Source organism: Bemisia tabaci, chromosome 3 (assembly GCF_918797505.1).
Source record: "Bemisia tabaci chromosome 3, PGI_BMITA_v3".
Classification (NCBI taxonomy): Eukaryota; Metazoa; Arthropoda; class Insecta; order Hemiptera; family Aleyrodidae; genus Bemisia; species Bemisia tabaci.
Window position 1 is genome coordinate 1040739 of NC_092795.1, and position 15958 is coordinate 1056696.

General features: G+C 42.8%; 2 protein-coding genes across 5 annotated transcripts in view; one reads left to right on the forward strand and one right to left on the reverse strand.

Moving 5' to 3' along the window:
* LOC109038577 (uncharacterized) overlaps positions 1-15958 on the reverse strand; it is a 353696-nt gene that overhangs the window by 21888 nt on the left and 315850 nt on the right. The window lies entirely within an intron of this gene.
* The window catches only part of LOC109038578 (uncharacterized), a 287471-nt gene continuing 281614 nt past the window's right edge, over positions 10102-15958 (forward strand). The window contains 1 exon segment of the mRNA XM_019053677.2: positions 10102-10977. The gene's annotated coding sequence lies outside the window, so the exon portion shown is untranslated.

Sequence of the window (15958 nt, forward strand, 5' to 3'; positions counted from 1 at the left end):
AGGTACTCTGAACTCTCCACGTTTAGGGACTCTGTATTCACCTCGAGGGAAAAGAACTATTCGCGGAAGAAAAAGAGGAAATTGAGTTGGCGATTATTCAACGCCGACGTGGAGCGAAGGCCCTTGCCTTTATTTACCCTCGTCTTTTGGCTGTTCCAGGTTTGTTTACGTGCTCCTCGTCCGTATCGAGTTCCAGCCGAGACCGAGACGTCGACGTCGACGTCCAAGTCGCTTCCGCTCAAGGGCTCAACTTCCCCGTATCAAATGGACCTGAAAAATGAAAGAAGTTGGGCATCCGAATTATTCCCGCCGCCGCGCCGCGCGGGAGGGATAATAGAAAAGTTAACGCCCCCCCCCTCCCCCGGCCCCGGCCCCCAAGCGGGGACGCTCATAATTTGAGAGCTTATCAATTTGAATAGACTTTGCCGGCTCCAGCTCGACGTTCCAGAAGCGCCCGCAACTTGTTCCGAATCGCTTTCCCGATTCGTGCTCGGGCTGGGACATTCCGTCAGATTTATTTACATATTTCGCATTCCGGCTCCAGAGGCTACGAGCTATTAAAATTTCATTTCGCATTTCCCTCATGTTTTGCGCGGGTAAATTGATGCTCGTTTGATTTTCAAAACCTTCATGAATTGGATCAAATGTTTCACTTTCGCATCTGCTAACTGCCTGTAGTTAAAACAGGCTTCATTCGGACGCAGTTTTGTGATCCATTATCCATTTTCCTCATATTTTTCTGATTGTTCCCGATGACATCACATTCTCTAATATTTACCGGTTTTTAACGACGAAAGTTAAGAAAAGTTAGCTATACTTGTGGCGTTATTTCCCATATTGGGTCTATTGTACGCACGAGAGACACAGCCGTGTGAATGGATTTTTAAAGGGTAAAAAGACACAAAAATCAAAATGGTCACTTTAAAAAAGTCTAAAATCTACTCCTAAAACTTCTTAAAATTTCCAGGGTCTGCAGAGAAACGGCAACTTTAGGCTACTTCCGTGGTTGCCGGCAAATGTCAGCAAACGCCGCTTCGTTGATTTTGCTCATTCGTTTTGTTTACAAGGGAAATTGTATATTTGATAGTTGTCATGTTCACACATACAATCTCTCTACTTCATCGATCCGCAGGTTATCCCTTCAATGCCCAGGCCAGGACAAACTGACCCGAGGCTTCCTACAAACACATAGCCCGTGGGTTCTAAGAAACCGCTACATACCAACTTTTAAAGAGGTAGGTCCACAAATACATCGTAAAAGAAAAATTCACACATCAAACTGGGGGGGGGAGGGATCGAGAGGCAGGTAATTTTTGTATCTGACATCTACCCCTAGAAATCCCAAAACAGGTCAAATAGACCCGACTTCTCCTCTGACGGAGTTATGATGCCGGCACATACGAGCTTTAAGCTTATGTCTACAAATACATTCTTAAAAAAATACATCAAATTGAAAAGAAAAAACAAGGAACAATCCGTCGTCTCCCGGACGAAGGAACGTGACTTCATTCCAAGGTTGCCAAATTGACTGAAAAAATTAACTTATTTCACAAAAATGTACCCATGAAATTTTGATCAAAAATTTATATGATTTCTGCTTGGAATCTGAGAAAAAATCAGTGAAATTTTCAGTTAGAAATGCCCAAGATTCTCTCGTTGAATATTCAATTTGCGAAGAGGAATTTGGCAAAATTGAAATGGAGTTACGTTCTTTCGTGAGGAAAACGACGAATCGAAAGTCAATACAGCCAAAACTAGGAGAGATGAACTCCGGTTTCATTTTTAACTTCTCCCCCAAATCGGAGCGACACTTTATTGACAGCATAGAGCGGAGCATTGTGAGTTTACGCCTCGCACCATCGCGCCTTCAATTTTGCACATGCAATACGGACATCCATCCGGCACGAATAGTTGTATCTCTGCGCCGTCATCGACGCGCCTCGCTCTCCTTGCTCTGATTCCATATTGTGTTCGTTTCCGTTTGTCTTATTTGTGGTAGTGCTTCAGACCCTCGTTAGCAACACACCGAACCGAAGATAAGGTAGACGTAATCGAGCCTGATTCACCGAAAAAAAGAGCGTCACATAATTTATGAAAGCTCCCAAGCTGCCCGATTGCTTTAACTAAAAAATATAAAGAGGGCCTGCAAGAAAATAAAAATTATGGATGGAAATCGGCAACATTGCAAAAAAGCCATCGTTGAAATAGAAGACAGGGGAAAGGGAGGCAGAGGGGAGGGGGGGGGGGCTGGAGGCTCCATGGCTCCGGGGATTGATTAGAGGCGGCGAAAACACGGGCCGGCGAAAAAGTCCTCGACGGGGGTATAAAATATTTTTATCGGAATTATACTCTGGATAATGCATTCAAATTTATTCTCTCCGTTGGGGGAGGAGGGAGGGTCGTAAGGAGGAGGGCGGGGGGGGGGGGCGCCGATCCCTCCTTGCCGCCTTCACACGTCCGCGGTCGCGAGAAATACCGTCCAAAGGATAAACGTCGTATGAGCATTCAAAGGTTGTCAAATTTCCTCTGACAACAGATGTATTTTAGAAGAGAGTTACGCATATTATTCCTCGGTATTTTCAGATATTTTAGAGTAAACCGCCAACAAAATATGGTCTGAAAAATTGGAAGAAAATTATTGACAACTTTTCTAATAAGTCCGTATTGTACCGAAGGAACTTTGACAAGCGTTGAAAATTCATACGGAGTCCTTCCTCAGCCCAGCAGAGAAGCGATACATCGCGGGGATGCCTTTGGCGCCATCCTCTCGAAAAAGTCCAAGTCATGATCCAGCGATTGTTACTCCCTATGCCGGCCCTGCGTATATACATGTTTTTACGGATGAGCTAGAAATTAGTTCCTTATTCTTAAAAAACCAAGTCCGATTGGAATCAACTGGCATCAGCCGAACTGCTTTCATGTTCTATTTACCAATAAGTTTTATCTTTTTAACACATAACTAGTTAGAGATTTGTGCGTTTTGACCGATAGACAGGGTCACGTAACGCTGGTGCTGGACCCCCCTCCCCCCTTGTAACGCTGCGTAACGCTGATGCTGACCTCCCCCCCGCTCGTAACGCAGGTCCATACTACCCATTTCCTAGAGCGTCACGTGATTTTGTAGCGCTCCCTGATTACTTATATGTTAAAAAAAAGAAGAGAAAAGAAAGGAAAGAAGGCAACGCCTTGTGTAGTTGAGCTATTTCCGATTAAATTCGACCAGTTCAACTTAATTTTCTCGTCGGAAAAAGGGGACGAAGAAAAACTTGGAAACTCGTGATCTCAACACTGTAGACACTGGCGAAACGATGAACATGGTGTTGTTTACCGGTCGCCGAAGCGGTGGATAAACATTTTTCTTCCGTTAGACGTTCTAAATTAGAGGCGGAAAAAATACGAAGGCGAGGGCGAAAAAATTAGTGGGACAGCGAAAAAGTTTGGAGGTAAATCCATAATTATTCACGCGGAGCCTTGAGCCTTGCCTGTAATCCATCGGCGAAGCCCCTGGCGGGAGATTATGTAAACATTAATTAAGGAATCTTAATTGTTTCATTTGATCGAGATACCTGGGGAGGCTGGCGGGGGGGGGGGCTGTTAAGCGGAGGAAGGAAGAGGAAGGGGTAGTGCCCCCGCCCCTCGTCCCCCCCTCCGAACAGCGTTGTCTCGTGCCGGAGCCTCACTTCCGCCTGATCCCCCGTCTTTGATTTGAATCCAACTTACAACTTACAACTCGCGCACTTTCAGTTCCAACCCCAACGAGGGGGTTTCAGCCTTGGACGGATCTTTATTTTGGCTCCTCGGGTTCAGTGCTCAAGTACACATGTTGCATGGCTGGATGGAGCACTGGTAATGTAGACACAGTAGAATGCAAAGTAACTGAAAGATGCGGATTACACTCGCCAAATCGTTAAGTTGCATTGATCAAACCTTAAGGTTGGAAATTTGCAACTCCTCCTGGGAGCATTGAGAATTTTATCGCTGAAAATTGGTGTTGGTGATAGCTGCCTTCAATTCATCAGTTAGGCAATTTCATCTCCCTAAGCAGTAAGATTTGTGTCATTGGAAACTGACGGGAAGGAACGAGGATTGACTTGCCTCCAATTGATCTGCTATGAGATTTCATGTTCTAGCAGCCACGAGATTTGTATCGTAGAAATATTCCTTTTCGGGTGGCGCGGCGGTTGGATATCTACCCGGATACATGGCATAAAACTCAATTCTGTCCTTGCATACCAGTCAGCACCTACGTTACTACTAAGTAAGAAAAAGTAACAAAAACTTTGTGTTAATACGGGAAGTAGAACACAAAATAATCCAAACGTGCTGTAAACATTCTTTGGTTGGTTTTTTCTTAGGGTTACATTTACTAAATCTTTGGTCTGCAGTGACCAAATCTGTGGGTTGAAAATTGTTGACCTAGTTAAAAATCGGGCGCGAACTGCCAGGATCGAACCTGGATCGAAGACAGTAAGGAAACACTGAAAAAAAAGATCGGTAGAATTTACCATTCCTTCACGTTGTATTTCACACGACTTGTGATTTAACAAATTTTCCCGGAGATTTTCGTCATTTTCCCTAACATTTCCCCGTTTCCCCTAACTTTTTTAAAATTCCCTGACATTTCCCGGGTTTCCCTGACTGTGGCAACCCTGGATTATGCTTCTATTACAAATTATATTTAAAAAAAAAAAAAAAAAAAAAAAAAAAAAAAAACAGCAATTTTGAACTATGTAGGGGCATAATAATCCGAAATTTCAGAGGGATTCCGACCCGAATATTGGAGTAAGTTTGGATGCAAGGGGTGATTCTAAATATCATTGGACATTTCGGCAACAGGCTCGGATTGGAAGTGTTGTGGAGGCGCGGCGTGATATTAACTTAATTTCCCGGTTTTAAAAGTTTATCAAAAAGCGCTCGGCGGGAGGCGAGCTGGAGCGAAAAACCATCTGTTTTGAATTTACATTTTTCGGAACGTGAGGATGGAGGCCTGGAGCAAGGAAATCGTATTTACATTCGGGAGCGGCTACACGAACCCATTTCACGAGAGCCTGCTTCAGTCAATTCCGTTCCGCTCGTAACCGAGTTATTCGGGTCGTTTTGGGAGGTTTTGAAATTGAAAGCGGCAATTTTAAAGATAATTCACCTCCAGACTCCGGCTTACAGGGGACGACTCCGTAGAAAAGTTCACGTCGAAGATTCTCTCATTGAGTTTTCAAGATTTTAGTGCGCTTGGATTGAGTTTTTCGGAAAGGGAGCCAACCAAATTTTCGAGAGGAAAAAACCAAGTTAGAGAGTTGGGAGGGATTTTGTATTGAAATGGTAACGTGCTCCCTCGTGCCACAAAATCATAGCCCACGAAAAAGTTTCAGTATCCGAGATATTGACTTTACACAACGCATTAGTTACACTATGAGCCTCGTTTAAGGGTTGAAGCTTGAACATCGATTATGAAAGTACAAAACCGTGTATCTCGCTTGCTTGCAACGTTGCAAATCTCCTGCTACAAAATATTTTTCTGACAAAGGTCTGACAATCATTTTAGCATCTTTAGTTCAATAAATGATGCTGGTGAACACTAAATGAACGCGATTCGGCAATGGTCGCTTGCGCTGGCCACAGAATCCTGTTTTGATCCTTAATTCTTCTAGATCAGCTGAAGAAAATAAGATCTGCTAAAACATCAACTTCCTTTGTTCAATATTCATTAAAAAACTAACCGAGATATCGCGGTTTTAAAAAAAATCGTTTAATCACGTCATTCACCGCGGTAGTGACTTTTGGTTTCTTCCACCTTGAAATTTGTCAAGGAGACACATTTTCATCGGTTCCTCAACGTGAAACTCGGATAAAAGCAAGGTGGAAGAAACCAAGGGTGTCACTACCGCAATGGATGGCGTCAAAAACTCGACTTTTCAAAGCGCGATGTCTCGGTTCATGTTGAACGTAGAAAGTTGATGTTTGAACAGATTTTATTACTTTAGCTGATCCAGAAGAATTAAGGATCAAAACACGATTCTGTGACCAGAGCAACTGACCAGTTGCATTTTTACCCGTTGACCAATATTGATTGAACAACACTTATATGTTCCGAAGTTGTTTCCTAAAGTTCCTCGAGAAATTTCGATGAAATAACATGCTGCTCAACGCCACAATTTATGCCTCGTTTAGACGTCCACTATTCAACTCGATCGATTGATAGCACCGCAAAATATAAGGTTTTGGCCACAAGGGCCAAATCCACTGCAGGGCAATTTATGACGGCGCAAATCAACAAAATTGCAGTGATGAGATCGCAACCTGGTGAGGTAAAGTGAGAGAGGAAATTGAGATACAACTATTCGAACTCTGCTGTTGTGATGTGTGGTATCGTCCGAAAATGAAGGCAAATCTAAAACTCATACGTAGCTTCAAGTCTGTCATTGAACTCTGGCTTTGTCCTCGGGAATTACAAGAACTCCTGCCTTGATTTGCGTCTGGTTTTCTGATCCTGAAATAGAGTCCATTCCAAATAAGTTTACGCACTTTTCGACTTCGACAGAAGATTGCGAGACGTAAGTTTGGCGTTTAAGGCATATGAAATGCTCAAAATGGCAGATCTTCTATGTTTTTTTTTTATTTATTTATTAAGCAACAATTAATTACAAAATGCCATATTGGCTTACAAAATAGACACTAAATAAAGGCAGGAATTATACTTTAGGCTTAAACAAAATTTACTGAGAACGCTATCCCCCTCGATTACGATGGAGGGTGCGAGATCTTCTATGTTTACGTACACATACTTTTTAGTCTTCGATCCTGGTACGCTCAGATTGTTTTTAGTGGACAAATGTAGAATAAACATCCTAAGAAAATGCAAAAAAGGCAGGAAAATGAACATCCGGACACGATCGAAAAAGAAAAGAAACTGGTAAATTATTGAACACCTAGGTAGAAAGTCAAATGGCACACCTGTTTCCCCTCCCCTCCTTGCCGGATCTCACGGAATTAGAATCACGGATGAGTGAACACTGAACAGATACGCGCTGATAACGTGAAGTAAAGTGCAGTGCAACGTATTTATTTTTATTTACGTTAAATTATCGACAAGTTAGCGTTTTTACGTCCGACTTTTCGACCTGAAGATGAACCTGCAACACAATCTAAACATATCCAGACCGAAGACTAAAAAGTACTCAAACATTGACAATCATCTGATAAAGTAACCATGAATTCATTTAAACTGGCAGATCTTCTGTCGCAGTCTATATGGGCGTAAACTTATTTGGCGTGGATTTAATAATAAATGGATGTATTTCGAAGATTCCAAACAAACATCGAGATGACATTGTGTCTAATTTGTTGTTGCCGTTGGTAATGAAATCGAGAATTTCGGAATGAAATATTTTTAAGATTCTAAGATCTATTCGGGAACACTCAAATAAGTCATTTAAATTATTGGGCATTCGACAGCAACAAAAGATGTCACAATTAGTTAACGAAAGACGACTTGTATTGAATGGAAAGAATAGGTTACCTCATTAGACTTATCATACCTAAAATGATGTAAAACTAGAATTTAACAATATTTCAATCAGTTAAACATTTGAAATCGTTGACAGTTGAACTTTTATATCATTGAAGACTTGTGAACGAATTGATGAAATTGCAATGTGAAACAGAAAAAAACGTAAGTCGGTCTGCAAAATTACTTTTACTTGACAAGTTTTACTTCTTGATATCCAACGACCAAATAAATATACCAACGTTAGTTTAAAACACTGATGATATCTTGTTCAGGAGTTCATCTCCATATTCCTCGTTTTGCAATTCATTTCTCTCGAAAATTTCTAATATAAACAAGCATACTGCTCAGTCATTTAGTTCATACCTTGTACAAAGACCCTTTTTTTACGCAGTTTGTGAAGTTTTGAGAAAATTTCAGACTTCCCTGGTGCATTCATCATCATCTTCTAAGCGCGACTCTTCTTATCGCTCTGGCAAAAGTTCGCAAGAGACAAATTTTCAGCGGATTGTCGTTATTCGACGCGACCCCTTGATCCAAGTTGGGTGACATGGATGGGTGAACTGGACGAGTCCAAGTGGCGACTCGACACCCGTCAAATAAGAGTTCCGTTCAAGAATATTAATGACTCCATCGCTTCCCACGTCCCACGTTTTCTCCAAACTCAACGCATTGTATCCGAATTTCTTTGCAAATAAACGTATTCAACTGAGTATCACTCCCCCGAGAAGCATGGTGAGCAGTCGTTTCTACGCTCTCAATTTTATTCTCCCCTGTAATGAAATATTTCATGGACCGATTTACTAAGAAGTTTGCATAAGCTTTAAGAGGAGTTCAAAGAGGTTCTTAACATGACATCATAAAAATGACTTTTGCCGACCTCGAATGAAATTCAGCACTAAAAACGACTTTGAAAATGGACCCTTGAAAGACAATACAATGATTTGCCATTACAAAATTTACAACATACGAAAAAAGAAATTCACTTTGACAAACTTAAGGTAGGTCTTCTGATCATTGACCATGCTCATTCCCAGATATTTCCTTCATTTTGAAGAGCTCATTCCCTCATACGAAACCCAAGTTTTCTCCCACTTCTCCGAGATTTGCACGGGCAAAATTTCAACTTTTTCATCTTTTAGGCGATTCATTGCCGCTTATTCAAATACACTTAAAAAAAGTTCCCGATGTTTATTTTCTCTGGTCGATGAAATCCTCTCTATTATGATGATTTAATGACTGAGGTCAATGGTGGCTACTTAGGTACAATAACACGAACCTTAATAATAATAGGTACAGAAAATGTCCATAAAATTGGTAGACGAAATGGTCTCTAAGCGATAGAAGAAGAGATTTCCTGTTACAGGCTCCCTGATTTTTCCTTGTTATTCCCACAGGTCTTCCGCTCCCTGATAAATCCCGGCTTTCCCGGTTATTTCCGCTCGGTTATCCACGGCCCTCTACACCATGCTATGTAGCAATCAGTGGCGTGGCGTGCTTTGCGATCTATCGATATTTTCCCATTTGAAGTTGTAGTAAATAATCGATTATTAAGGTGTTCGCTGCGAACACCCTGTTTATCGATACTTTTCCATAGGTTTAAATGACCGATCAATCGATGTATCGCATAGCACGCCACGCCACTGATGGCAATGTCTATAGCTTTGGGGCCGTTCAAGTATTACGTAACGCACTCAACCCCCTCCCCTTGTAACTCACCCGTAATGTAGCCTTAGAACCCCCCTTTTGAATTACTTAACGCTGGCCTGACCCCCCCCCCCCTTAATTTTCAAAAAATCAAGAAAACGCTGAGAAAATAGCTTGAAAAAATTCTGGGGTTTTCTTGGACCTATTCCGCTGAAATACGACAGGAAGAGATCAACAAAGGTGAGAAAGATTCATTCGGGAAGGGCGGGATTTTCAATTGGTTGCAAGTATTTTTCTTGGCCGCCCCCCCCCCCCCCGCTCAGATTTGTTACGTAACGCTGGGCTTGATCCCCTTGTAACGCACAGTAACGATGGCTCTAACCCCCCCCCCCCCCAAGTGCGTTACGAAATACTTGAACCACCTTTACTTGATTTACCTTTGATTACAAACTAAATAATATTAATAAAATTGACCAATAGAAAAGCGATCTTTGTGTACATTGTTGTGGTTAACATTTGTTCTATATAATATATAATCCTTTTAATTATATAGAAGTTAAAAATAGTCCTTATATACTAATGAAACAGTTAAGTTGGGTTATCATAATGATCATCTATTTTCTTCATCAATAGACAGAAAGATATAGGCTCAACTGTTGGCTTGATACTGGATTCCTTTATCCATGAATTTCAATAATTAGCCGACGAGAAGGATGGTAGGAATGGAGATCCTCCGACAAACGTGAGGACTCCATCAACTCGTCCAAGTGCAAGCACCTCGCGGTTCAATCGAAAACATTAGCGGCCCCTCCGAAACGGCGCGAAAAAGAGTGGCGTAGGAAATGGAGAGGGAGGGGGTTGGAGCGCGGGCGTGCGTGCGGGGCGCGGGCGCGGGCGACCCTGCGCGTGGCGGGCGGGCGGGCGGGCGGGCGGAGCGGCGGGCGCGGGCAGTTCTCTCGAGACCGCGGCGGCGAGCCCACGTCGCCCACCTCGGAATCCGAAAAACGCCCGCCACCGGAAACCCAAAGCGCCCCACCGCCCCGAAAACCAGTTCCGGTGCCGCCACCGGAAACCCCCGCTTCCCCCGCAACGCTTTTACCGTCGGCAGGTCTTCACGCCACTTCCGACAAAAGTTCCATACGTCATCGCGAGTCGGGAAAAAAGTCCTAAACTACCTCGAAAATTGCGTCACAGTGAGAATTCCGGAGAAACGTAAATATCCCTCACCGATAAACCTCCATCATGGGGCACTAACGCTCCACTCCCTGGCTTTACCTCTCCTTTTTTTAAAAAAAAAACAAAAAACAAAATAACGCTCGGAAATAAAGTCATGGTTTGCCTTTATTAATTGTGGCTAGTGAACGAGGAAAATGGACACTTAATAACTCCGATTTCTATCGCGCGATTTCGTAAGTTGTTGAAGATTTGCAACGTGATTACTTAACCAAATTGTCGTTTTTTTAAAGTTGTATTACATGTATTTGGTCTTTAGTGATTGGCGTTTGTGTAGTTTTACTCTCAGCCGATAAATCAAATGTTTCCTGGATATTGTTTACATTGAACATCAGTTCCCGATGAAAGTTTCACTGTTCAAACAGTTGCGTCTGAACCGGATCCTACCGGAGATAATTCGGGCAGTGTCCCCCCTCGTTTCCTTGCTCATCGCGCATTTTACATTATTTTGTGTTTATAACGTGTTTTGAAGTGCATTCGTTCAAATTAAAGTGCAGGACGTGGTGAAAAGAACAGATTCTTAATCAGTGTTTATTCCCTTGTGGTGCCTTCCTGCTGGCGTGAAAACACAGTCGGAGAGACGAATATTACAGGTGAGCAGCTTTTTTTAATGCTCGAGGTCTTTTCCTAGGGAGGCCGTTTCACCTGGCATAACATTTGGGATGAGAACTGAAGAAGTTTATTTCCACGGAAGAAGAGGGGGAAGTAAAAACCTAATAAGCTCCATCAGATATTCCTTTGATTGTGCAATTGTTTCTCTGATTCAAAAAGAATCCAACGGTCTACTAATTGACATTTTTCGGCATGATATAAAACCAACATCTGGAGAAAAATTGAGAATTGTGTTGCAAAAGCATTACCTTTTTTTTTTTTTGTAACATCCGGTAAGTAACATTATGCACAATCTTAGCATTACCTGATGGCGCTTATACCAGATTTTCAAGTTCCATTCTTCAAAAGTCAATGAACGCATTAAACCAAAATTAGCCTGGCCACATTGTAAATTGCCTACTTTCCCTTCACGTTTCATTTTCGGACAAACAATTGAACAACATGTCCATTTACAAGACTTTCCATGAATTTTCCGAGGTGACTATATATGAAACATTCTCACAAGATTCTGGGTCAGAGTGTTGCTAATTTTTCTTTCAAAGAATAAAAGCCAAGTGTAAATTAGCCAAAGTCTGATGTATTTAGACAGATATTGATTGATTCCATCCGATTAATCCTCTTGCAAGTATTTTCGTGTGAGAGTTGATATCGATGTTTATGTTCGGAAACCATGTTTCTCGGATTGCAGGGTCGCAGACTTCCCGTCTTACTTTTTCTTTCAATCGAAAAACTTGTCGACGACGTAATACCTACCTCGACAACTTCCTAGCATTTTCCTGGTGCTCTCCTTCTTTAAAGAAATTCGGTGAATATATCAAGCCCAAGAAATGTTTGGTTTCCTTTCAAACTTAAAAACAGAGCGGAAACTTGGAAACACCGCAATTGAGATTTGCGGCTCCTGAATTGAGCCATCTATATTTAACACCTAAACACCAAGGAATTTCTATGCACCATGAACACCAAAAATGAGGTCATTGCCTTGAAATAATGAGGATGAAAAGGTCAGTAGATCTCTTGCATGGTCGAAGAATGGTCCTTTGTTGAATATTTATGATAAATATACAGAGAGACCTCGGTTACCTCGAGTCTCTACTCGCGATATGAACATAATTGTGACTCTTAGAAAAACTCACTGGATGACGCGATTCACTATGTTGGTGCATACTATGATTTCTTCCATCTTGAGTTTCCTTCTATGAATAAGGTCGTATCCTAGGATTAAACATTTTATAAATGGATTCGATAAGGGTCCACCGAAGCGCTTTTGGGTTCCGTGATTCCGTAGACAATTCGAAAACGACGATTCATTACGGCGTTCTCAGTCCTTGGATTGCAACACGATGACGTGCAGTAGATCAATCCGCGGCAAATCCATTCTCCTCTCAGGGACAATAAATCTGATGAAACTATGCTTTGTGGCATTAATACTCTACCAAGTTCTCTTTCTCAAAGCATGATGTTAATGGCGTGCAAAACAAGTGCTATAATAAACCGCCTTTCATCGAATTTCTTCAAACTATTCAAGAGTTCTTCGTAGTTTCGTCATGTTCTCCATATGCTTCTGTATATGATAGTTGACATGAATTACAGGTAAAAGGAGCAAAGGCTTCTATTTCAAGCACAAGGCATTCTTAGAAGCTTTTAAAACTTACTCGTCCATTGCCATAAATACTTGACATACTTTTGGAGGTCCTTCTAAACCCTGGATTTTGGTTCATCCTCAGTACAATTTGACGAATTTCTGCCGAACGGAACTATGTGCTCTTTGACGTGAGCCCTGTTATGCTTATATTCTTATGGATCTCAGGGCTCATGTCTTAATGCACATAGTTCCGTTTGGCAGAAATACGTCTAATTGTAATCATGGCACAAATATTGCACAACTGGACTACATTTTGCAATCAGGAACTACAATTTCTAATTCAATTGCAAAACAACGTATGCAAATAGGTGCTTTTATGGATGAGCCAGAATTGGACTACATTTTGCAATTCGGAACTACAATTTCTGGCTCATCCATGAAAACTCCTATGTGCATGGAGAAACTAATGGTACATACGTTGTTTTTAAACCAAGCCAGAAATTGTAGTTCCTGTGCAAAATGAAGTCCAATTAGTAGTCCCTCATTTCAAAATGAAGTCCAACTGTTACACTCCGAGTTTACCGTGAGAGACTGAATCTCATATTGCCAGGTGAAAAATTCAAGATAGTCGGAACAATTCGATTAGGTTTTTGGAACTTTCGGTTCTTAAAGCCAAACTTCCGAATTCGCGGACACGATCATAGTTCATTTAATTAAATTCTATCTTAGCCGACGAATGACGTCGTGACGCTGATGACAGCAACGCAACGCCTTGAGGCACCTACTTATTTCTGCCTTGCGGATGAGCGTGTTGCATACCTAAAAACTGAAGGCGAGCTGGTTTTCCTCCTGTTAGGTAATAAACTCTCGGGCGCTTTTTCTATGATTTTCTTCATGAGATCCCCAGAACATAGTTCTCACTTCCTTCATTGTTGAAAACGTCGGAGCCAAGTTCTGCGCTCCGGCACAGATATACTACACTCTAAACAGCGTCCAAAAACCCCAGCGGGCCGATTATTGAAATGGATAGACAAAGCTATAGACAAAGAAAACAAAAGAGATATAGAGGGACCCCATTGGTGGAAGCAGGTGGTTGCAATGGGCAGAGGAGGTAGGTAACAGACCAAGTAACGGCAACCCACGAGGGATCCGATAATTAGTCCATCATTTTCTCTCTTAGTCTACTGGAACCACTCATTTCAACCAATAGGATCGCTCCATTCTCCCTGTGTCTTCTTTGTCTATCGCCTTATCTATCAATTTCAATAATTGGCCCGCAGGTGATATAAATGCAGAGCGGAATCTACTCTTTTTCAGAGTAACTTACACGATCACCGAGCGGAATCTGCTCATTTTGCGGAGAGGCATTCGTTTTTATGGTACTAATTTCACTTGGCATTCATATCATTCGGAGGTTTTCGTGCACTATGAAGACTCCAGCGACAAATTCCACTCCTCGATTTTTAACAAGGTTCGAAGAATCTCTCCATTCATTCCTGAATTTAAAAAAAATGAAGAAAAAAAGATGAGTGGGACGGACCCGTTTTCCTGGATGCGACCTGAGTATAATGAGCCGGATTTCCCAGCGTGTGGGGATGCACCCACCTTAACGACGCCCGCCCTCCCTTGAAGGGCAACAAGGCGGGGGTGATTGGGGGGGGGGGGCTCTTCGTCTGGAAGGGCGATAACAAAGTCAGTTTTAGAGCTTCCGAAGTTAATCAAAAAGCGACGCGCGATCCGAGCCGACCGCTACTTTTGATTGAGCTCGTTTCCCGGGCGGGAGACCCAAGACTTCTCAACAGCCGTTAAATTCGAGTCAAGTGTGAAGCCAACGCCGCAGCTCCGCCATAAACACTCCCTTTGATCCCCGCCCCACCCGGATAAAGACCCACCGCCGTTTATGCCGTGCCCGGCCCCGGCCCATTCACCACTCCGCGAGGGGCGCCCGCTTTTTTGGCGAAACGCGCCGCGCGGCGGCCGTTAACTTGGAGGCGATAAACTCTTCGAGCCGGGTGTCTTTTTATCGATGGTAATGCTCCGAAACTAACTGGCGGCCGTAAGTGAGCCCATTCCGGGCCGGCAAAAGTTTCGTCCTGGATCTTGAGCGAATAAAGGCTCATGTGCCCGACGGGAGGGGTCCATCCAGAGGACAGAGAGGCGGACCCAGCAATTTGGCAACACCGGATTTCCTCCATTTAGACCTATGCTAAATCATCGATTATTGTCGGAGCACCTGTCCCCGAAGAATCGATGCATTTCCACAGGTTTAAATGGAGAAGGCTATGTTGCCAATTTGCTGGATTCGCCGATGAAAGGACCGTATGTTGCACATCGTGATTGAAGCGGCCCTTGAGAAATCATAATCAAAACGGCAATGGAGCTGTTGCATGTGTCGGAAATTTGCGATTTAAGCACTAGATCCTGCGTCAAATTTCGCGAGAGACACGATCATGCCACTGGTTTTCTCTGCAATCAACTCCAAACCTCATAAAAAGCTCTCAGGTGGATGACGTCAAAAACCCGAATTTTCAAAAGGCGATATCTCGGTTTATAGTGAACGTTGAGAGTTGCTGTCTGGACGGATCTTATAATTTTTATAGCTAATCTACAAGAATCAAGCATCAAAACACGATTCTATGACCAGCGCAACTGACCCATTGGCAACCCCTGTTTACAAAACTATGCTACTTTCAAATCCAAAAAGTTCGAATTAATGCTTATCTCCCGTGCTAAGGGGAAAACGCCGTATGAAAATCCGATTGTTGCTAAACATCCTCCGGTAAAATACATTTTCCTGACTGGAGTTCTAAATTTATTCCCTTGGAAGGTCCACGCATTTACGTAATTGAAGTGCGTGTAAAACTCTGTAAAATAATCAAAGGGAATATTCGCACGTTTTATAAAAAATTCATGTTTTATGAGAATAAAGTCGACAACGTTGGCGGGTTCGTAGGCCGTTTTCGTTCTTCCTTGGCGCGGGAGAAGGACGCAGGGTGCGTTTCGCAAGGCTCGGGTAAGGGGCGGTGGCAAGGCGTAAATGATCCATGATCGATATTTCCCTATTCGAAATTATAGAACACAATCGACTATTAGGGTGTCGGTTGCAAAAAGCGTGTTCAGCGATCCTTTTTCATAGGTTTAAATGGCGGATAAATGGATGTATCGCAAAGCGCGCCACGGCACTGGTGAAGGGGAGTCGGCGGGGCAAAAAACTCCACCGTGATTACATTCCCGGCCGACATCCCGGCGTCGACGAAACTGGGCACGAAAGCACCACTTTCCACCCAGCTCCTCACATAGCGGCGTAGCTCTATTCCCACATGAGCCGAGGAAAGCATGGTGTTGTTCGGAGAAGAGGGTTCACGTGGAAATGGAGGAGG